The following is a 14862-nucleotide window of genomic DNA, read 5'->3' on the forward strand; positions in this document are numbered from 1 at the left end:
TGTTTCACCTCTTCTCTGTGTCCCTGTGTCTTCAGAGATAAGAATGTTTCTTTATTCTGAGTTTAAGGAAGGCACCTCTATAATGGACTTCTGACCTACTTCAGAGAAGAAGTGTGAGGGTAAAGTGGGGATGACCTTCCTAATTCTGCTGTTTTTTTAAATGCCAATGTTCCATATTTTGGGGTATGTGTCCACTGTCATATCTCCAATGTCTCCTTCTGTGTAGACATCCAAACAGCTCTCTGGCATTCCTTAAACTGAATCAGGCTCTTCTACCTGCCTGGTCTTTGCACACATTGTTCCTGTAGCCCACAGTGTCTGCACACCCCTCTCCACCTAGAAAATCCGTTTATCCTTCAGGATAGGACTGGATGTCCCTGACAGTTGGCCATTCCTTCCTCTCTGCTTTCTGAGCATTTTTCATTAATCCATATTTTTAATACTTACCTATGTTATATCTATTTTCTGCCTCTCCCTTGAACTGAATAATGAGTCATTCCAGAAAAGAATGAGATGATTTTGTACAAGTGAGGAGCCAGACAACCTGGAGTTCATTTCTCTCTTTTCCACTTTCTGTTTGACTTTGGTCAAGCTACCTAACTGCTCTTTAACTCAGTTTCCTTATATGTAAAGTCGAGGTAAAAATAGTGTCAAATTCATAGGATTATTGAATGGATCAAATGAGCTAATATGTATCCAACTTTGCTGGCAAACCTCCAAATTTTTCTGTCTTATTCTTTTAACCGGGGCTTCTTTGAATCTTTTTTTTTTTTTTTTTCCTGTTTTGTGGGAGCTGGGAAGGTGGTAGTGACCACCAGCCCTCAGGATACCAGTGAGATAGCAGAGAGGGCAAGAGACTTACAGAAAATTTAAGAGTGAAGACTTTGGTATGTAGCCTTGCCATGGATGAATAAATGCATGAAAAAATAAAATTTAAAAATATCTAATAGGTGAATGTATGGAGAAAAGACCAAGATGAAAATATGAATGTTTAAAAGCATGAAGGCATAAATGATTCAAGTTTTAGGATACATAACAAATTAATATACAAACATTTAAAAATCATGACACCTTGAGTGTATGGTGGAATTTGTTATTTTACTCTATAATAATAGAATTAAAAGTTCAGGTTTATTGAGCACTTACTACACACAGCATCATTTCCAATGCTGTGTTTTTATTATCTCATTAAATCTTTACAACAACTCTGTTACGGATGAAGAAACAGCATTGAGAAGTTAAGTAAATTACTCAAATTCATACAACTGATAAGAGTTGGGGCTGCAATTTGAACCAAAACAGATGAGGCTCTTTTACACTAGTTACAATTCAAATATATATAAATCATGTATTCATTCAGAAATCTGAAGTGCTTGAGAAAAGGCACAGCTATTAATGATTAGGTGCCAGCCCAAAAATATGCATCTCAGGTTTTCACATTCAATGTGACTCCAAAATGAAGCAATTTATTTCCAAAATTCTATGATCAAATCTCTTGAATATCAGTAGTCAGATGTGCTTAGAATTTTCTGATATAAATTGCATGTACTAGAGGAGGAAGGGGAGGTGGAAGACAAAAGAAAGAGGAATGGGAAGGATTTATATAAAACAATTCTGAGTCAATGGCTGCTTCTGATCAGACACAATATTTCCAGTAATCCTCAAGCAAGGATGCAACCATTAAAGCTAAAGTTATTTCATTTCACCAGTTTTCTTCAACACATACATGTGGAGCATTTACTAAGTGTGGCTGCACTACATGCTGCTGTTTCAGTAGCATAAACAATCTCAGCAACTAGAAGAAAAAGAGACACACAAGCCACCAACCATGTAACATCATCAAGTGCTATGATGGAGGAACAGGAAGGAGAAGAGCACCTGAAGCAATCTGTGTGTCGGGGAAATAATCCTGAAGGAGGGGATTCTAGAGCTAAGCCTTTAACTGTCTCCTGTTCCCCTTCCCACTTAAACAGGTTAGATTGAAGGCTCTTGGTGTATTTCTGTAGAGCTAAGCAGCCCTTAGAGGAAAACAGTTTAACTCTGGCTTTCCTAGTTGTTTTTTTGAGAGCCACCGTCATGCCTTACAATTTTGTCCCAAATCAAATATCAACTACCAACAACTGCCTGGCTGGGAAGTATGGGGAAGGGATACAGAAGCTTGGTGGGCCTAACACTATTCATGTTCCTGGGGTCTTTAAAACCAGCAAGTGGAAATGATAAAAAGAGAGCTGCTTTCCCTTTTACCTTGAGGTATTTGTCCCTCGGAGCAGAGCACAGTTTGTGCAACTCTGGTAGCCTTACCCTGTGACACTGTTTTGAGGTCCCCTTCCCTTCTTTCCTCTAGGAGGAATGTCTTCTGTCTTTGGTATTATAGTTCATCTTCCCATTCTTTTACTGAGCGCATTTGTGCAGATGTTTTTATTTATTTATTTATTTACTTACTTACTTACTTACTTACTTACTTACTTACTTACTTACTTTGAGACAGAGTCTCGCTCTATCGCCCAGTCTGGAGTGCAGTGGTGTGATCTCAGCTCACTGCAAGCTCCGCCTCCTGGGTTCATGCCTCCCAAGTAGCTGGGACTACAGGTGCCCGCCACAACGCCCTGCTAATTTTTTTTTATTTTTTTTTTAGTAGAGATGGGGTTTCACCGTGTTAGCCAGGATGATCTCAATCTCCTGACCTCGTGATCCGCCCACCTTGGCCTCCCAAAGTGCTGGGATTACAGGCGTGAGCCACTGCGCCCGGCCTTGTGCGGATATGTTTAACACTGTACATCAGAAGAGAGCCCTTGGTAACCAGTTTTGCTCTTCTTGTGCCACTCCTTCCTGCTTGCATCTTGTTCCTGGCAGAGTCCTCTTGTACTTCAAGAAAGCGAAGTGATTTTTTCTGCTCCTAGAGCAGGTCCATACCAAGTAACAGAGGCACTTTAGCCTTTACTTGGTGGGTAAGGCCTGATCATAGTATTGTGTCAGATAATGCCTAAGAATGACCTCTGAAGAGCATTGACCCATTTGAGTGCCCAGTCTCAGTAGTCATGTTTAAGTCCGGTTAGCAGTGTGATAGTTGTTCTCAGATTGCAGTTTCTTATGTTTTGAGTTTGAAGTTGATTTTCAGAATGTTCTTAGAAAAAAACTGCATTTTTTTCCTTTGTGAATCTGCTTTGTTTGGCTGCTGGGATAGATAAGCATGGGCTTAAAATACGTGTTCCTCCCAGTTTTTTTGCCTTTCCTATTGTACTCTGAATTTCCCTCTCTACCTCCCTCACTGTCTTCCTCTTTCCTTCCTTTCCTTTACTTTTCTCTACCAGGCCATTTTTCAAATTTACATCAAAGATACCTCACGTGTTGGTATCTGAGAATATCTGTCACTCCTCTTATCTGAGAAGTGACCTTTTATGTTTAAGATGACTACAGACCTATTTTTAGATGTGTTTTCAGTACAATTTTGAACAGCAACTTTTTAGTTAAATATCTTCCAGCGTTAGCAAGGTAAAAAATGTTCATAGGCGAGCCTGCTGTTCTGTGTCACCATGTTTTGTGTCCCCTCATCCCCCAGGAGCTCTTTCCTTTCCCCTCTAGTTTTTGGGTGTGCATGTTTGGAGTCTGCAGTGGGTGGTTTGTAAAACTGGACCATTCTGCCTTGCTATGAGTTGTTCATAAAAGCCTCATTGTTTTCTTTGACCCTTTAGCTTTTGCATTCATCCTCCTTCTCACCTACCTCTCCAGGGACTATTGACCGTCATAATAATCCATGGAGAATGACTCCCCCCGTAGAAAGACTAAAGCATCCATCCCTTCATAGCTAAGTAGCCACTGTTGTCCCGGGAAGTTCCGGTTGGATTTGGTGCCCTGAACTTTCTTATGAAGAAGTCAGATCCCAGGGTGAGAGTATCAGGCCATTTGGCCAAGAAAGAAACCTGTTTGTTTTTCTTTTGAACCATGAAAAGACCCTGTTTGTGAATACAAAAGAAGAGAGAAAGGATGTCTGCAGAACTTTGTTCTGTTTTCTGCTACAAAAATATGAATAGTTCAGAGTGAAAACATTTTGTGATGGTTGATGTCTCTCAGGAATAAGCTGGATATCCAATGTTTTGGGGCATGCTTTGAGTCTCAAGAATTGATAATCAGAAAAGTATTTTTTGTTTAATGTATCCCTGTTCTGATTTTAATTAAACCCCAAGTCCCATTTTACATATTCTTGGAAAAACCTAAAACAAAACAAAAAAAAGAGAGCAAGAGAATGTGGTGACAGAGAGAAGAGGTGAGTGAGGGAGTTGGGGAATTACTTTTTTTCTTTTTTGACACTGGGTCTCCCTCTGTTACCCAGGTTGGAGTGCAGTAGTGTGATCTCAGCTCACTGCAACCTTCACCTCCCGGGCTCGAGTGATTCTCCTGTCTCATCGTCCCCAGTAGCTGAGATTACAGGTGCCTGCCATCATGCCTGGCTAATTTTTTGTATTATTAATAGAGCTGGGGGGTTTCACCATGTTGGGCAGGCTGGTCTTGAACTACTTACCTCAGGTGGGCTGCCTGCTGCAGCCTCCCAAAGTGCTGGGATTATAGGAGTGGGCCACCGCACCCATCCAGAGTTGAGGAATTACTTTCAAGGTGAGGGAAATAGTTTGAGCAAGCTTCTGAACATTTGTTCAAATATTTCTCTCACCTTGAAAGTAATTCCCCAACTCTTACCTAACTCCCAGAAGCCCAAACTAACAAACTCAACGCATGGCATTCCCTCAGGCAGAAGGATTGGTTGCAAATGGGTCTGGGACCCAATTTGTTGCAATAAAACATAAGGGAGAGTTTCACGGGGCTAATTAGGGAGAAAATCTGTTGCTCTTTGAGAGCGCTAGTGGAGAAGACACTCTTCCTCTGGTCTGCATAGGACACAGATGTGAATGCTGGAACTGCAGCAGTTACTTTGCCATTATGAAAACAGCTGGCTTGAGAATTAAGCCAATATACTGAGAAGAGCAGTATAGAACTGGGAGAGTCATCACAGAGAAATAGATCTGACTGAAGTCCTTTCTCTGAGAGAGTAGGATTTTGTTATAAGAACACTCTGGGCTTGTTTCACAAGGGTTACTCTTCCCCTCCCCCTGGAGGGTGTGCAGGGAAATTTTCTCAAATCATTATTTGGAGAACCTGGTGGGTTTCCTGAAGGGCAACCCTATAAACGTGAGACGGAAGCCTCCAAGTGTTTCTTATTCTCAAAGTAATCCACACTCAGCCTTTAGCAATTCACCAAAATTACCATTTAAAGTGCACCCACCTGTGTTTCACCTCTAGCTGCTTCTGCCCCAGGTAAGCAGACCTCTCCTGTGATGTTCTGGATATGCCTGTCTCAACAGATTTCAGGGTGGCTGTCTTCTCTGCAAATTCAGTTCTCTGATGTGTCCAAGGTAAGTCATTTGTTTTTAACTTATCCAGCTTTTTCTTGTAGTAAGGATGAATTGACAACTGGCAATGATTCTTTAATCCTAGATGGCCAAATTTACTCGGCCATCTGAACCTTTGCCCGTCTGTGCACTTCCTGGTAAAATCGAGTTTTAGCCATCCTTGCTAAGTCAATTTAACAAGAATCCCCCAACCCCAGCAATATCTGATCATGCTGGATATCTTCAGCAAGAATCCTATCAGGTCATATAATAGGCTCATTTGCCTGATGCACAGCAAGTGAATATACTGAGACACTGGGGACTGCAGCCGAGAAAGAGCTTAATAATCATAGGGCAGCCAAATGAAGAGACAGTAGGAAACCTCAAAACAGCCTCCCTAAAAAAAATTTGGAATAGGCATTTTAGGTGGGCCAAAGTGTGGCAGAGTGGCACAGTTTGCAGAGCGCAGGGTTAAGTCATGGGTTGAGAGATGAAAAAACTACATTCTCATGATGATTCCGTTTCTTTGTGGAGGTCCTCAGACTGGTTGACATCAGTCATTCCATTGGAATTCCAGATCTAAAGAACATCTTAAGCAATTCTTAAATAAAAGCCTATGATTCTAACATCAGAACTCCTATCTGTAGGAACACTGGAGATGTAAGTGGTCAGTATCTAGTGCTACGTGATTCATTTACAAGGAAATGGGCCAAAGTGCAGCCTGATTAATGCTTAATTATAACTATATTTCTGTCCAGACTCTGGTGTGTAATTCTTGTTAACCCTGTAAGGATACTTTTCAGTTGGTTTGGCCAGAGTCCCCCTTATCATAGATGTTTCCTATTAGTAATTTCCATCCAGTAGCCGCTACCCTGCTCCCTGCCTATAAATTTCCACTTTGCCCATGCTGTGTTCACAGTTGAGTCCAATCTCTTTCCTCCACTGCAAGACCCTGTTGCAGTGGCCCCATGCCTATTACAATGGTCTTAAATAAGGTCTTCTTTAATAGGCTTTAACAAATATCACTGAATAATTTTTTCTTTAATACAACTTCCAAGTTTTTTTTACATATTAGAGCTAAAACTGTAAGTCTGAGTTTCCTTTCTATTAATAGTTCAGTATTATATTTTCTGTGTGAAAAGTCTTTAGGAGGTATTCCACATGTGTAGGGGGTTTCCAGCACTAAGACTGATCAGACTGGGTAAGATTAACATAATAGAGAAACTGTATTTCCTATAGAGAAAATGTTTTTGACCAGAAAATAAGCTCTCTATTTAATCAGGTGGAAATTCCGTTCTGATTTCCAATTCTTTTAATAATCTTCTTTTTTTTTTTTTTTTTTCTTTTGAGGTGGAGTCTCACTCTGTTGCCCAGGTTGGAGTGCAGTGGCGTGATTTTGGCTAACTGCAACCTCTACCTCCCGGGGTCAAGTGATTCTCCTGCCTCAATCTTCTGAATAGCTGGGACTACAGGCACAGGCCCAGCTAATTTTGTATTTGTAGTAGAGAGGGGTTTCGCCATGCTGGCCAGGCTGGTCACGAACCCCTGACCTTAAGTGATCCACCTTTCTGAGCCTCCCAACATGCTAAGATTACAGGCGTGAGCCACTGTGCCTGGCCCCTTTTGTTAGTCTTCTATTTTATAATGACAACAAGTGTAGAGGTGGAGAACAGGGATATGAAAGTGATGTGTCACTGAGTCTTTTTGTTTACTGCATGAATTAAAGTAAATTTTTTTTCAGTTTTATTGAGGTATAATTGACAAATAGAAATTGTATTTAAGGTATACAACTTGATGTTTTGTATGTGTACATTGTGAAATTAAAACCACAGTCAAGCTAATTACCGTACATTGTGAAATTAAAACCACAGTCAAGCTAATTACCGTACCAATCACCTCACATAGTTACCGTCTTTTCTTTCTCTCTCTGTGTGCGGGGAGGTGGGGGGTGAGGACTCTTAAAGTCTACCCCCTTAGCATATTTCTGTTGCAGGAAGTCAGGGACCCCGAACAGAGGGACAGGCTGAAGCCATGGCAGAAGAACATAAATTGTAAAGATTTCATGGACATTTATTAGTTCCACAAATTAATATTTTTATAATTTCTTACACCTGTCTTTACTGTAATCTCTGAATATAAATTATGAAGGTTTCATGGACACTTATCACATCCCCAGTCAATACCCTTGTGATTTCCTATGCCTGTCTTTACTTTAATCTCTTAATCCCATCATCTTCGTAAGCTGAGGAGGATGTATGTCACCTCAGGGCCCTGTGATGATTGTGTTAACTGCACAAATTGTTTGTAGGGCATGTGTGTTTGAGCAATATGAAATCTGGGCACCTTGAAAAAAGAACAGGATAACAGCAATGTTCAGGGAACAAGAGAGATAACCTTAAACTCTGACTGCTGATAAGCCAAGCGGAACAGAGCCATACATCTCTTCTTTCAAAAGCAAATAGGAGAAATATCGCTGAATTCTTTTTCTCAGCAAGGAACATCCCTGAGAAAGAGAATGCGCCCCTGAGGGTATGCCTATGAACAGCCCCTTTAGGGGCGGCTGTCTTTTACGGTTGAAGCCGAAGGGATGAAATAAGTCATGGTCTCCTGTAGCACTCCCAGGATTATTAGGACAAGGAAATTCCCACCTAATAAATTTTGGTCAGACAGGTTGTCTGCTCTCAAATCCTGTCTCCTGATAAGATGTTATCAATGATAATGCGTGCCCAAAACTTCATTAGCAATTTTAATTTTGCCCCATCGTGTGGTCCTGTGATCTCGCCCTGCCTCCATTTGCTTTGTGGTATTTCATTACCTTGTGAAGCATGTGATATCTGTGACCCACACCCTATTTGTGCACTGCCTCCCCTGTTGAAAATCGCTAATAAAAACTTGCTGGTTTTACGGCTCAGAGCATCACAGAACCTGCTGACATGTGATGTCTCCCCCGGACACCCAGCTTTAAAATTTCTCTCATTTGTACTCTTTCCCTTTATTTCTCAGACCAGCCGACACTTAGGGAAATAGGAAAGAACCCATGTTAACTGTCGTGGACGGGTTCCCCCAATATATTTCAAGTATACAATACAGTGTTAACCGTAGTCACCATGCTGTGCATTAGCCCTCTAGAACTTATTCAACTTGTGTAACTGAAACTTTGTAAAAAGTAGGAGTTTTTAATTAGTTTTAAAATTTTCATTTTAGTTGTAAATTGACAAATTATAGTTTTATATATTTTGGGATACAAAGTGATGTTACAATTTATGAATAGAAGGTAGAATAATTAAATCAAGCTAATTAACATATCTATCACCTCAAATATTTCCTGTGGTGAGAACATTCACCATTTTTTCTTAGCAATTTTGAAATGTATATTATTTACTACGTTCACCATACTGTGTAATATGTCACAAAAAAGAAAACCTTATTTTTCCTTTCTAACTGAGGCTTTTAGCCTTCTGACCATCATCTCCCCATTGCCCTCATCCCCTCAGCTTCTATCACCACCATTCTACTCTCTGCTTCTTTGAGTTTCTTTTACATTCCATATATGAGAAAGTATATTTGTCCTTCTATGCCTTGGCTTATTTTAATTAGCATAGTGTTCTCCAATTCCATTTATGTTGTCACGAATGACAGATTTTCCTTCACTTTTAAAGCTAAATAGTATTTCCTTGTGTGTATATACCACATTTTTTCTATCTGTTGACGGACACTTAGGTTGGTTCTATAACTTGGATATTATGAATAGTGCTGCAGTGAACATGGGAGCACATATATTTTTTGACATATCAATTTCAAGTCTTGTGTGTAAACACCCAGAAGCAGGATTGCTAGATCACATAGTAGTTCTGTTTTTAATTTTTGAGTAACTGCCATAGTGTTTTCCATGGTGGCTATACGAATTTACATTCCCACCAACCATGTACAAAGGTTCCCTTATCTCCACAATTCTTATACATCTACCTGAAGCATTCCCTCAGAGATTAGGTGAGGAATGGAAGAATTTCAAGCTCACCTCCTTGCCCATTTCCCTAGTCGAGGAGCAGAGCAGCCCACCACGTTAGCCATCCAATTGCCTGTTCTCCATCTTGTGCAGGTTTCTCTGGGGCTGTCATCCCAGGTAAAGGTTATTTAAGAGATGATACCAAAGTGAGGGGAACAATGATGAAGATTCTGCTTCAGCCTTTGGCCACCTCAACCTTCTCCATTCAGAAGAACCTAGTCATAAGTGCTGAAGCATCAGTAGCTGCTGAGAAGTTCTCTGATGAAGACTGGAGAATAAATTTGTTACATGAACCTTTAATGAAAGCCTTCTACCTTCCAAGATACCAGTGATAGACCAAAAAAAGAAAATGCAGTCCTGCTGCTTAGATAGATCCTTGAAGGGATCTCCACCAGATGCCAAATCATGTGTGTATGCTAGTAGTGCTCATTGAAGCATTTGCTGAGAAAGTGATGGGTTTATTTATTTAGCAATTGCTCATGAATGGACCTTGGCTATTTTAGCTGTTCACTAGCTTTGACTACAGAAAGTTAAAATGTAGATTACAGTTTGGCTGAACTATATGTCAATTAGGTTTAAAAAAAAATCCATAAACTGTCTTCGTAAATGATAGGCATAAATCGTTACCCCATAAAATTCCTGCACAGAGGGCATATGGTTTATGGCAAATTAGAGCTGTGTGAACTCTAGTAATTTAATTCAAAATATTGCCTGAGGTGATTGTGTCTCTTGGGTTATGTTTTTACAAGGCCTTGCTCTGGCTACAAAATGACTGGAGTAGACTGAGCTTAAAACAAGAGTTCTCTAATGAAGCTTAATAATTGTTAATGCATGCTGCTTAGATGTCTGGAATTTCTGGTGTGTCTCACTTCCTGGAGCTCTAGAATGTACCACAGCCACCCTTTAACAGATCCAGTAGAGGAAGATGGTCACATATGTGACCATCATGTCAGGACAGATAGAGGATATTTGGGGTCTAGACCTCTTAGGACACAAAATATTTATTAATTTTCATGTCTTGATGATGTCTCAGTTTTTTAAGTCTCCACTTATCAAATAGACTCTAATCTACTTAATTCTGTGATGTTGGGTTTGCCTAACTCAGGATGGCAGTGGCCCCAGGTATCACCCTTGGGTTACCTGTTGCCCTCAGAGGCATAATCACAAAAAAAAATAAAATAAAAAATAAAATAAAAGGCTCTTTGAAACTCTTTGTTTCACTTTTGGTTCTGAAAGCATGAATTTGCAAGACGACTGGCTAGTTTTTGGCTAGGGAACCTAGAGTATATTGTAAACACCTGAATTCCCCCTATACTGGGAAACAGGGAGAGTGTTGTGTTGACAGTTGTAAACCTAGACTCTAGACAGTGCCTAATACATATAAAGTACTCATAAATATTTGTCAAACCAAAGCATAAAACCAATGTCCCAGTTAACACCTGTATTAGGGTTCTCTTAGAGGGACAGAACTAATAGGATGGAGATATATATATATATAAGTTTATTAAGTATTAACTTACACGATCACAAGGTCCCACAATAGGCTGTCTGCAAGCTGAGGAGCAAGGAGAGCCAGTCTGTCCCCAAGTTGAAGAACTTGGAACTGCCGATGTTCAAGGGCAGGAAGCATCCAGCATGGGAGAAAGATGCAGGCTGGGAGGCTAGGCCCATCTCTCCTTTTCACATTTTTCTGCCTGCTCTATATTAGCTGGAAGCTGATTGGATTGTGCCCATCATATTAAGTGTGGATCTGCCTTCCCCAGCTCACTGACTCAAATGTTAATCTATTTCAGCCATACCCACACAGACACAACCAGGCTTAATACTTTGTATCCCTCAATCCAATCCAGTTGATAATCAGTATTAACCATCACAACCATCCCAATCCCAATCCTAAGCAAAAAAAGATTACTTGGCAGGGCTGTGTGATTACCAAAGGAATTGTGTACCAAACCCCTATGCTGGGTTCTGGGTAAGGCTGAGATCCAGTGGCTGAAGGACAGCCAGAGGAAGCCTATATAGAGTATGCTTGAGAAAGGCAAAGAGAGAGGATTTTCATTCTCCCTGTTCTAAAAAGAAACAGAAAAGTTATGGCAGTTGTGTTTAGGAATAGGAAAGAATGAAATGCTGAGAATCTACCTCACTGTTGGCTTTTTGGTGACCTTCAGTTAACTCACAAACCCTCCCTTCCCACCTATTTCCTCACCCACTACCTTCTCCACTCTGCCGGGCAAGACTGACAGCCTTCCCTCTCAACTGGCTGAATGCTGCTCCTTACTTACAGGTTTGCCATTTATTGCTACCATTGTTTACAGTCCTTCATCTCTGTTCCAAGACCATTTAAATTAATTTTGCAAATAAGATTTCACAAGACACTGCATAATATGCTTCAATAGGATCAAGACATATTACATTTACTGTATAGCAAATTAGCAAATTAGCTTTTGCACAGATTATAATTTATTGTTTTATTTATGCATTTCATTAATTCTGTCTTCCTATTTTTCACTATACAAAGCTACCTGAATTATAACAAGTGGCTGCTGAATAATACATCTTCTCATGCTGCAGCTCAGTAGAAATTTTTCACACACATGCCCCATGGGTAATACTGAACTGTGCAATTTTACAGGAGTCCATTAAAAGCAAACTTTCAAACGCAAATCAGAAAGGAAAATCATGTTTTATGAAATATATATCTAGAGTTCTGGGCTCAGACTCTAGGAGGCAAAAATTAAGCTTATAAAAAATTTCTAAGACTCTTCCTCAAATTTTGACATTTATGACAGCCTCGTGCCTGTTTGGTGTCTTATTCTGGTTCAAATAAAATGACTTCAGTATCTAGAGGTAGAATGTGTGTTACAAAGGCATAGAACAGTACACAAAGGATCTGGTGCTTGCTGTTAGGCCTGTCAAATTATCCTTGTCACAGGAGATTCAAAAAATAAGCTTCAAAGAGGAGGCAGCCTCTGCTCCTGTGATGTCTATAGTGGTTGCTCTACGTGAGAATTTGTGGAGCTTGTGAGCATCATAAATGAGGTCACTGTGTTCACCTCTGTTTCCTGTGTCTCGGTGATTTTGTGCAGCCCTAGTTAGCAGTTTCTCTAACTCAGGCATAGATGTGATGCTTGCCCTGCGAGGAAAAGCAGAAAGCCTCTGAGCATTGACCTTGGACAACTCATTTGTAATTTAGAGAAGAAAAGGTGATGAATATGCTAATTAGCCTGATTTGATCTTTTCGTGTATTGAAACATCACATTGCGCCCCATAAATGTATACAATTATTCTTTGTCAATTAAACATTAAAAAAACATAAAATAATGAATAGAAGAAAAGGTAGGTTAGGAAAGGCAGATGGAATGAGAAGTAACAATGTTTATCCAAGGTTTTTTTTACACAGGTGTCTGTGAACAAGCCAAACAGTGACCCAGCTGCTTCAGTTTGGCACGCTCTGCCGTTTAGAGCCAAGTGTTGACGGGGGATAGGATGGTGCAGAAAAACATTTTTATGTGTATTATCTCTTCAGCTTTCCAAAGGTACTTATCCTCACTCTGTTGATACAAGATGCCCCAAAATAGCATAACTGATGGCAGAACGAGGTGGTCTGAATCCTTAAGGAAAAATTCCCCAGGATCTGCCCCTTTTCTCCCTCTGGTAGATAGTGTGGTATGGAGGAAAAAAGCCTCCCCCACTCCTCCCTTTTTTCCTTTTTTTTTTCTTTTCCTTTTTGGTCTGTGGGTGTGTGTATGTCTGAGTCTAGCTCTGTCATCCAGGCTGGAGTGCAGTGGTGCAATTATAGCTCACTGCAGCCTTGACCTCCTGGGTTCAAGCAATCTTCCTGCCCCAGTCTATGTCTGGGAATACAGGCATGCATCACTATGCCTGGCTAGTTTTTAAATTTTTTATAGATGGGGAGTCTCACTATGTTGCCCGGGCTAGTCTTAAGCCCTTGGCCTCAAACAATCCTCCTGCCTCAGCCTCTCAAAGAACAGAGATTACAGGCATGAGGCACTGCAACACCCTCCTGCTGCTTTTTCTTTCCCCCAAAATTTTGCAATCACTTTCTACCTATGAGACCCTGGCCATGTTACTGAAACTTTATGAGCCTCAGTTTCCTATCTGTAAAACAGGAATAAGATTACTTACCTTTCTTATTGTGTCTTAAATGTTGTTGTAACGTTTAAGATGTTCATTAGATAACTGTTGCCTTCCTCTCACAAACCACATCATCAGTACCAAGTAATCAGCTCCTGAGAACCATCTGTGGTGGACGCGGCAAAAGAAGCGACTGACGATTCTTCTGTCATCTGCAGGTCAGGTTAACTGTTTCCATGTTGCCTGGAGATGCAGCAGTGGTTATTGTCTCTAACAAGTACATTCCTGCTGAGTGTTTAACTCCTGAAAAATGAAGGTTACCCAAGTAGATGCTACAGATAAATGAGTCATGAATCCTGCAAAATCTTTGTAAGTTACTCTCAATACACCTTTTTAAAGCTATATAAACTTCAGATAAGATGATTCTGGGTGGATCTCTTGGAATCCGTCCTACTCTAAGGGTCCTATATATTCAAAAGGCATTTGGGATGAGCCTTCTCATCTCACCCCAGCAAACTAAAACTAATGATAATGGAGAACGATAACACCTCATGGCAGAATTTAACTCTTTTAAATGTGGCGATAGAGAAACTAATTACTGCCTCTGTTTCCTATCTTCTTTGGTTTAGCATTCACATGCCTCTGTTAGAAGACTTTTAGATATAATTAAACCCCAAACTGAGCCCTAATAGAGTTCCTAACTGTAGGTACAGTCTGTCACTATCCAGTAGATTTTTCTGCAATGTTGGAATGTTCTAATACCTGTGCTGTCCAATATGGTCGCCACCATATGTGACTGTTGACATGTGAAATGTGGCAAGTGCAATTAAGAACTAAATTTTTATTTTTTCATAATTTACATAGCTATGTGTGGCTGATGTATACTGTATCAGATGTGCAGGTTAGGGCTGTAGATTGGGTTTATTTTCATATATATGATTGAAAACCTAAAGGAAATACAGATGACACTGAGAGAGAATCCATATATTGCTTCTACTTTTATTTATTAAATGGTCTCCCAAGTAGCTGACCCTCAAGGGCTTATAAAATATAGTTATTCACTACAATTGCCATATTTCTAATAATAGATATCCCAATAGGATCATATCATTGTGCCTTTTTTGTTATATTTGTCATGAATATTTCAAAGCCAAACTTACTGTAATCGTTTCAGTATAGTCACTTCCAAATGAAAATGTTAGCTGATAGGAGCAACTAATGTTTAGACCACTGAGTGCAAGGAACTGAATTGGAAAGGGGGTTATATATTCTTACTCTTCTTCCATTTCCTGACACAATGCAATTACCATTGTCTTTTCTTAAACCATAACTCACTATCTCAATATTTTATTAAGCTAACACATATATAGTACTTACAAG

This window comes from Rhinopithecus bieti, unplaced genomic scaffold (genome assembly GCF_001698545.2).
Source record: "Rhinopithecus bieti isolate Rb0 unplaced genomic scaffold, ASM169854v2 scaffold_33302, whole genome shotgun sequence".
In the NCBI taxonomy this organism is placed as follows: Eukaryota; Metazoa; Chordata; class Mammalia; order Primates; family Cercopithecidae; genus Rhinopithecus; species Rhinopithecus bieti.